A 10,521-nucleotide genomic window follows, 5' to 3' on the forward strand; every position below is an offset into this window, starting at 1 on the left:
AAATTCATTCACAATTGATATTTACAGCTGGGGGAACCTGAATGAGGTCTGAATATAATTACTGTAATATTTTTATAATAAAAGTATATAACAAATCTAATAACGGACCCCTCAAAACGTTTTTCCAGTGCAGATTTTCTCACTACGTATATACACGAGGTACAAGATTTAACAGCCCAATCTCGACTAAACGTGGGGCAGTATTTATACTTCCCACACAAGTGTACGGTCGCACATTTTTAGATTGAGCCTTACTGTCGTATGACAGAAGTCCTGGTGACTATATGTATATCCTTATAGTATGGAATGAATTGAATTCATCTTATCTAATATAATCGCTAAAATGTTCGAAAAGAAATCTATTATTCTAGGACTTGTTCGCCTATGCGTGAACAAAATCAAATACCTGTAAAATTTAAAATTAGTATGTTATTGTCAAAATAAAGCCGAAACTTTTACCACTATATAATATTTTTATTTGATGTAATAATATATAAATATAGATAAATAAATGTTTAATATTCCAATTCGAAGATGTTTAAACTTTGAGGGAAACGGGAAAATTGGCCTTACGTCGTCTACTCATTTTGAAGATCAGAGGATAATAATACTAACATGTTAAAAGCATGGATACATTCATTGCTTGATTTTTTTTTTCTTTTCATCCATTGCAAATATCCCATGCACATTCAGGGTAAGAACTACAGTACGTATACAAGTCTGATTAATATAAAAGAAAAAGTTGTAAACCGGGAGAAGAATTAAGAACCCATCATATACATTGTGCAAGAGATATTTGAAGTGCAGAGAGTGTTGCTATTTCCCTTCACGAGGCAGAAGATATAGTTTAAAGGTAACATACCCTTTTCGACCGAACGTGTCTGCGTATTTATACATCCCAAAAGAACCAAACGGTCGCACTAATCCATCTACATCCTCATCAGAGGAAATTGTTGGTTATTTGCATGACTTTTCGCCGATAAAGACAAGTAAAAATAATACAAGATATTTCAACGCAACCCTGCAGAACAGAGATGAATTCCATAGACTTGTGTGTTTCTCGCTGGACAAGCTGAGTGATTTTACAAATGCAGAGAAAATGAAATCTCCGCTGAAACTTATCAACATAGCCATGGTTCCATCTGTAACTGAAACTGGGAAAATAGACATTAAAGTCTCTAGATTTTCGAACCTGAAGATTGTGAACAAGCTTCTATTCAAAAAACGAAAATTATATTTCTACGACAATGTTTCAAATCTGGATGAGTTAAAGATATCACATCAAACGGTGTATACTGCATATAATTTAAAGATCATTAAAACAGGACCATTTGACTTCAAGGGTGAATTATTGTTTTTTCCTAAAAATATTATGATCCCCAATTTGATGAAGAAAAAATATTCTAAGTGCAAATCTTACCCACATCTTGTAGAGGTAGTGTTTGGTTTTGAAGGGAAAAAAATATACATCCAGGGGGAGCTTCTGGGTATGGAAGCTCCTTTTTTTGAACAATCAATGCATTTGAATGGGGACTGTCCCCATTGTATCTATGATTATTCTCTCAAACTTATTTTAGAGTCTACATTTTAATGAATAAATACCAAACACTTACTTTAAAACAACAGATTTTTTTTTACTTAAAAGGGGAACATATTTATTGTATTTTAAACTTTTCTACATGAGGGGGCAACTATACATTTAATAATAAAGAAGATATAAGTCCTGGAATAAAACAAAATTAATGGACATGTTTTGATCATATAATACCAGTATAGTTCGTAGGCCGGAAAGTTTCTTTAAAAGAAAAATACTGATGTGCCCTTTTGTACTTAGAAATGGTTTTTACAACAACAAAAAAAGCTTTTATCACATGAAATTGATTCCTCATTTCATGTGTAATCAATTCCTCATTTCATGTGTAGTCATTACATTGAAGGGTTACTCTCATTCGAGGGGTTGTTCCCAACCTTTTGGATAGATTTCTTCATAACAACAGTTTTCTTTTCTTGACCATCGTAAATGAAAAAGTTGAGACGTAAAACTGCTTGAAACACGTGTGTCACTCAAACGAATTTAAAGTAGTCTCCCTAATCAATTACCTATATTGAAGTCGAAGGATAATTAAAGTTTTAAATCGGAGATTTTTCTTGCTTTTAAACATTTTTCGTCACAACAAAGCTTTCTTTTTTAAACTATCTTTAAAAGGAGAGGATACGTCAATAGTTTGCTTCAAACACGTGCGTGGCAAAGTTGAAAATAAATTCTGTAATACTATGTGACATTTAGCGGAAGCCATTTAAGCATATCATTTTGTCAAACAATTCAATCAACACCTTTATTAATTAGTCCTTTGTTGTAGATAGCTATAAAATGCAATCAGCTGATTATTGATTTTCTGTCCAAATCTTAATGAGGTCAAGGTGAATTCCGAGTATTGTCTGATCGGGTTAAGTCCGAGAAACTCGAAAAAAAAAAGTAAATTAACAAGATGGAGGAAAATAAATCGTATTATATAGTTCTTTCGCCAAATTCTTTCGCAAATGACGAATTTTTATCGCCACAATTATTATTTTTTCGCAAATTGCGACCGCCAGCGGAAACCCGGACATGTCGTTGGAATCCCCCTTTGTCCTGCGTTGGTAACTCCCCCTTTTCAAAATGGCTGGACCCGCCCCTGACATGTAGTATGATTTGATAGCGATAAACTATCTAAATATTTTAAAGTTATACTATGATTAAAAGCCATTACCCTCGACCTCATTGAAGTTTGTTGGTTGCCAGTGGTGAATCCAGAGACGGTTTCAACTTTATTTTGATGATCGATACATTTAAATTGGGACATATATTTAAAACCACCCGACCCCTTTATAACTAGGTTAAGGACCCCCTGGTTGCTCTAATATTTTTTTTCAAACTATGAACATTTTAGAGTGACGCTGTCATTGATTGATTGAAGTTGTGTGACTTTGGTGAATGAAGTGCATTCCGAATTTCAATAAAAAAAAAACATTATCTTAAAATCAACTATAAGTACATAATAAAACAAACATCTTGGCTAAAATGGCCAAAACCTAATACAAACAAAAACTATTATATGGTTGGCACGAATTACTCTAATATGAACAACATAACACACGGAAACAACCAATTAAACCCAATAATACGATAAATTGAAAACCGGGGTCCACCCTTATGTACAAAGTCATCTCTGGAGACATATAAATATATGTATCATATTGTATTCTAGATATGAATGAAAATTGAAAGTTGCCCAATCTGCAAAGTTAGTCTCATTGGAGTCTTAAGCGTGACAATTTGACGATTTTTTGTAAACGTGACACTTGAAAGTTGTAGTATTGTGCTGTGAAAACGGGAAATAAAATCTTACTGGACTTGGGGAATTACAAAAAAGAACGACTTGCTAACGTACATAGTGTAAGCGGCATACAGGAAATTTCAAAACAACAAGCAGGATCTGGCATCAGACCCCCCCCCCACAAATTGAGTCACCCTAGACTTCATTTCCTGTTTTCACAGCACAATAATACAACTTTCACGTGCCACACTTACAAAAAAATCGTCAATCCAAAAAGCTAGAATGTGATAATCTCTTGTAAAATAATATCCTTCTTTCAAATTAATCATTTGTCTTGTATACCTAGTGATAGACGTAAAATTATAAAAGTATGCACTAGTACTTTACATGCAATAATTTCTCCGTATGTAGCTCGAGAATTTATACTTGTAAAGATTTTTATAAAATGATGATAATTATGTCATCAGCCATTTAGATGATTTATATTAACTGAGACAACAATGAGGATATACAGATTGGGTTTATACTACCTTCTGCTTGACTGAATTTTGTTGAATTATGGTCCATGTACTTGACATCGGTCATTCAAGTTGTTCCAACACCTGCAAAATCATAACATGTAGATATTTCATAATAAAACTTCATTTACAAATACTGAATATTGCATTTATTGCTTATAAAATATATATTTATGATATCTCTTCTTTTTCTTCGGGTCTCTGTTTCTGCTAAAGTTACAGGTGTGTATGCTGAACAAGAAACAGTTGATGTTTATGGAACATCGAAAGAAAAGAAAGAATTTGTTATTGCAGATAGCACTTCAGCCATGCCATTGGTGCTATGGAACGAGCAAATTGATTGTGTTCAAAGAAATGAATACTATAATTTCAAAAATGTTTCTACCAGAATTTTTCAAGAATATATAAAATTATCAGCCACAAACAGGACAGTCATCAAACATATGGACAATATCAAACTACCGACAACAGTTATTGGAAACATCCATCAAGTTTTACTCAATAAAACCTACAAGTGCGGATCATGCTCACAAAATGTAATGTCAAATGACATAGGCAAAATCACAACCAAATGTACTTCGTGTTCCACGAAGCAAAGAAATGAATCATTAAAACTGTTGTCATTTTGCAAAATAAATTATTCGGACAACAGCCTATCAACTAAACTGACCATTTTTGATACAGAGTTGAAAGCATTCCTTACTACTATACATAAAGAAAATCTCATAAATCAAACAGATGACTTTGAAGAATTTATGCTGACCCTACCAAAAATGAGACTGACACATAATAATATAGTTACTAGCATCTGCATCCAGGAAGCCTAATTTTACAATATGCTGGAGATATGATATAACTTTGTCCTTTAAATTTGTTAGTTTGTGTAACATGCCAAAAATTAAATTAGACATTTTTGAGTTACCTCTCTTTGCATATATAGAGTTCAGCTATGGAAGTTTTGTAACATGTCAAATACATTGAATTACATTAGAAATGTTTGAGTTATCTATCTTTGTATAGAGTTAAGCAAATGAATTGAAATTTGGAAATTAAATAAAATTGGAAAAAAGAGATCAGATAATTTTTATATTAGCATTTTTATATTTTATCAAATCATATTTATGATACAGTTTGATTATTTTGTCCAAATATTAATTAAAGGTATTTCAAAATATTATTTACTTCATTCTAGTAATTAGTGTACAGGTAAAAACTGTTCACTACATTGTATGTTTTTACTATTGATAAATAACTGATCGACAGGTGTAGTTGTTTCTCAGTTTTGTGAACAAGAATATTTGAAGATTTAAGGTTGGTGTATTTTGTAAATATTTATAATGATTGTGAATATGACTGTTTGATATAAAAGAGTTTTATAAAATACAATAAGAACAAAAATATAATACGTACATGTAAATAACATTCTATATTTTTATCTGAAGTTTTGCAAATGCAAATATGATTTTAAAATTTTGTTTAATCATTTGAATTTGAAGTATACTTTTATTGAACTTATTGATAGGCATTGTTGAGAAATATTTATACTATGAAAGATGTGTTTTACATTTTAAATATAAAAGGTTCTGCTAAAGTAAATATTGTTCACAGGTAGATCTATATGTGATTTTCATACTAGAGGATGATATTATTGCAGTAAAATTGTCTGCCATTTCCTTATTTAGGGTATGTATATATAATTGTTATTATGTGCCCTTGATTGATATTATGATAATGTTTAGTTAATTTTTGATATTTCTAATTGAAACATTATTGATTATTCATGAACAAATGTTGTTTACTTTGAAGACTTTCTCTTGTGTTCATTTTTTGATTTGAGAAATGTTATGAATTGTAATATTCAGAAAGGGAGATAATCAAGTTCTTAAAGCTTTTATATAGCTTTAGTTAAATTAATGTTTCTATTGTATTTAATTGATATTTGAAAAAGCAATCTTTATTTCAAGTTAAAGTTAATTTATATCTGCATTTCATTAGTCTTATGATGTTCTGTGTTTTTCTATTTTTCCACAAATATTGAACTATTCAGCGTTGTCAATAATTAATGTTATTTTCGATATATGTATAATGTGAATAGAATATATGATTCCAGTATAATAAATTCATGAACCTTACATTTGTGCTTTCGTAAGCCAGTTTTATCGTTTTCGGAGGTTACAAAAATGGCGTCGTCGACAGGATAATTATATTATATACTTATAAATTGGCAACGTTGGTTAGACAATAATTTCTAGGATTTAAGTGCTAGATATTACAAGCAAGATGGAAACTAAAGAAGAAAAGTTACAGAAAGAAGTAGATGAATTGAGTAAGAAATTATACCATATGCACAAAGAAAAAGGTGAAAACTTACAATTAAAGCAACAATTAGAACATAATAACAAAATCATTGAACAATTACAAAAATCAACTAAAACTGTATATGTTGCAAAAGAGAGACCGTTTACAAAATTATCCGGTAGACCCGAAAAGACAAAGATCCGATAATAAGTGATTGGTTGGAAGATGCCCGAGAACATCTCGTTACAATACCAGACGAAAAAGCCAAAATTGACTTTCTTATGCAAAATCTAATATCTCCAGCTAAAGATGAGATAAGACTAAGACCGTTATTAGAAAGAGATTCTGCTGCTAAAATTTTGCTTTTGATTCATAGTATTTATGATGGTGATGATTCAGTTAGTCAATTACAACAGCTATTTTTTCAAAGAAATCAAAAAGAGAATGAAACTTTGCAAGACTATTCCTTGAATCTTATGAAAAATTTTGACCAAATAAACAAGCGAGATAACACAGTTTTGGGTGACAAAGATAAAGTTCTTAAAGATCGCTTTATTGAAGGCATTAAAGAACCACACTTGAAACGAGAAGTAAAACGATTCAGCTATGAACACAAGACAATGAAATTTCTTGAGTTTAGACAAGAAGTATTACTTTGGGTAAATGAAAATACACAAAGTTGGAAAGTAAAACTTCAAATGCAAGATGCCGAAGTTGTTAGCAATCAAGCAATAAAATCCGAACATACATCGAAAGACAACTCCGAGATATTAAAACTTCTCACAAAACAACAGGAAATGTTAGAAAAGCAACAACAGCAAATTGATAGGTTATCAAACAGGTCTAATGTTAAAACATATAGTGATTCAACAAACAATGATGTATATAATAGCCATCAACCAATTGTTTGTTATAATTGTGGTTGTGAGGGTCATAAACGTCCGGAATGTCCATAAGAAGTGACGAATATACACAGAAAACACATACTCGAGGACAATTTAGAGGTAGAGGAAGAGGTTATCGTGGTAGATATAGCCAAAGAGGTAACAGATATCAAGGTCGAAGTGGTGTTGTTCCTAGTGACCCAGAAGAGGTAAAAGAGTAGCTTCTACTTAGGCGAGTCGATCAGTAGAAGATACTTTAGTACAAGTAGACTCCAATTCATTTCAGAGTAATATTTTTAAAAACATTGCTAGTAAAAGTCCAGAGACAGAAATTGTTGTTGAAAATCAATCAGCTATAGCACTTATAGATACTGGTTCCCAGGTTTCAACAGTTACTGAAACATTTTAAAACATTATTACAAAAGAAACCAATACTACATGATATAACAAAATGGATGAAAGTCACTGGAGCCAATGATTTACCGATACCATATTTAGGTTATATTGAACTTAACGTTTCAGTAGCGAAAACAATGATTCCGAATGTTGGTTTTCTTGTTGTGAAAGATACTGATAACATTAGTAAATTACCATTTTTACTAGGAAGTAATTTTTTTATGAAGATGAAAGAAGCTTTAGAAGTTTATAATGAAACCGAAACAAACACTCTTATTGGGAAGCAATTGTCAGGTATTTTAACTGTATACAATAATTCTTTTGACTGTGAAATACTAGATTCTCCAAAAATATCTTTTGTTAAGATAGCAGGTAGTAAGTAGTCCAGTACATATACCGGGAAATTCAATGAAGACAGTAATGAGTACAACCAGGCAAAAACACAATAATAAAAAGTGTTGTGCAGTTGTTCGGTCATTACAAGGTAACCAAGGCTCTTTACCAAGAAACATTATGGTAGTTGATAGTTATAGTCCAGGAACAGTACCGGTACGTATGATTAATATAGGATAAGAAGATGTATGGATTAATCAGAAAACAAGAGTTGGTACATTACATTCAGCTTCACTGATACACGAGGTGTCACAAGACAATATTGACATTGATATAGATCACTCAAATTAATGTTCAAATACAGAAAATAGATATTGCTGTTTGTAAGCAAGCTACAACAAATACAGAGAATAAGAAAATACAATTGAATGACCTCGACATAGAAAAGAAAAATCTTACCAATGAACAAATAGAAAAAAGTTGAAGATTTGTTAAACAAGAATACCGATATATTCTGTAAAAACGATTTAGATTTAGGATATACAGACATTGTAAAGCATAGAATTCTTACAACAGACGAGAAACCGATTGCGATTCCGCATAGACGTATTCCACCTAATCAATTGAAGGAAGTTAGAGCACATATCAAACCATTGTTAAATCAAAACATTATTCGTAAGAGTAGTAGCCCTCGTAGTAAAAGTTCGTAAGCATGACAAGTCTATTAGACTGTGTGTAGATTACAGATTACTGAATAAAAAGACAATACGATACGCTTATCCACTTCCAAGAATCAAGGAGGCATTAGACACCTTGCATGAAACAAAGTTTTATACCACGCTAGACTTATCACAAGGTTATTATCAGGTAGCGACCGATGAAAGAGATATACATAAGACTGCATTTCGTGTTGGAACGGGAGGTCTTTATGAGTACCTTAGGATGCCAATGGGACTTTCTAATAGTGCAGCTACATTCCAAAAAATAATGGAAGCATGCTTTAATGACAAAAATTTTGAGATCTTACCTATTTATTTAGATGATATTCTTATCTTTTCAAAGAGAGTTGAAGAACAGTTAGAACGCCTGGAGTTTGTGTTTCAACGACTAAGACAGCATGGTTTGAAATTAAAATTGTCAAAATGTAATTTCTTCAAGAAGGAGGTAAGATACTTAGGACACGTTTTTTTCGCAAGAAGGCATAAAAACAAACCCAGACAAAACAAAATCAATCCAAGATTGGAAAGTACCTACCACAGAAAAAGAACTCCGATCATTCCTAGGACTATGTAGTTACTATAGGAAGTTTGTTCCAAAGTTCAGTAAGATAGCTGCTCCGTTACATGCACTCATTACAAAAACAAATGGAAAGAAGGGAAAATCAAAACAATTTAAATTACTAAGTGCTAAAGAATTTCAAGAAAAATGGGATGCGAAATGTTTAGAGTCGTTTGAAGAGCTAAAACAGAAGTTAGTAAGTTCGCCAGTTTCGGTTAGAAACCGATGCATGTATAGAAGGTTTAGGTGCTGTTCTATCGCAAGAACAAGAACAAGGAACTGTTGTCATAGCTTACGCATCACGCAGCTTACACCCGAACGAAAAGAACATGGAAAACTACAGTTCTATGAAACTTGAAATGTTGGCTCTAAAATGGGCTGTGACCGAAAAATTCAGAGACTATTTGATAGGAAGTAAATTTATAGTTTATACCGATAACAATCCTTTATGTTACCTGCAAACTGCAAAATTGGGTGCGACTGAAATGAGATGGGTTTCTCAACTTGCACAATTTGACTATGAGGTTAAATATAGATCCGGACGATCTAATGTCAATGTATTGAGCAGGAATGCATTAGATGTTGAGACAAATATCAGACAAATCGTACAAAGTTCTTCTTTAAGCAAATTGCGAGAGTGTAAAAACAACGATGTACAACACATGCATATAAACCAAATAAACTTGACTGATCAAATAGAGACAATGTCAACATTTCCAGAGTATACTGCAGACGAAATAAAACAATTACAAAGTAGTGATAATGTTCTCTCTGTTGTTTTAAATTTTGTAGAGCAGGGCAAACTGACAACACAGATGATGACGAGACAAACGAAACCAGTGAAGAAGTTACTGAGGAAATTCAATTCATTGGTGATAGACAATGGTATTTTATACAGACAAATCAGTGACATAGAATGTGGTGAGTGTAAACACTTAGTTATACCGGAAACATTGAAACACTATGTTCTTGAAACTCTACACAATTTATCCGGACACCAAGGTACAGAACGAACATTAGCACTATTGCATAAACGATGTTACTGGTCAGATATGGTAAACGATGTAAAACATTGGATCAAAACATGTGAACGTTGTTTAGTTGCTAAAAACCCTTAACCAAAAGTTCGTCCATCAATGGGTTCGTTTATAGCATGTAAACCATTAGATATTTTAGCTATGGATTTTACAGTTTTGGAGAAATCTTCAGATGGTAGAGAAAACGTTTTAGTACTAACTGATGTGTTTACTAAATTTACACAAGCATTTCCGACTAGAGACCAGAAAGCAACAACTGTCGCTAAAGTATTAGTTAAAGATTGGTTTTTGAAACTAGGGATACCAAAAAGGTTACACAGTGATCAGGGTAGGAATTTTGAGGGTGTAGTGATACGTGAACTCTGTAGAATATATGACATTAAGAAATCACGCACAACACCGTACAAACCAGAAGGAAACGCTCAAACTGAGAGATTCAATAGGACCATGCATGATAGAT

General features: G+C 32.2%; 1 long non-coding RNA gene across 1 annotated transcript; it reads left to right on the forward strand.

Annotated features, from left to right (window-relative positions):
* The first annotated feature begins 5,007 nt into the window (after positions 1-5,007).
* Positions 5,008-7,223, forward strand: LOC139509047 (uncharacterized). The gene is made up of 3 exons (XR_011661530.1): positions 5,008-5,146; positions 5,444-5,518; positions 5,883-7,223. It is a non-coding gene; the product is annotated as an uncharacterized lncRNA (long non-coding RNA).
* The last annotated feature ends 3,298 nt before the right edge of the window (positions 7,224-10,521 follow it).

This window comes from Mytilus edulis, unplaced genomic scaffold (genome assembly GCF_963676685.1).
Source record: "Mytilus edulis unplaced genomic scaffold, xbMytEdul2.2 SCAFFOLD_162, whole genome shotgun sequence".
NCBI lineage: Eukaryota > Metazoa > Mollusca > Bivalvia > Mytilida > Mytilidae > Mytilus > Mytilus edulis.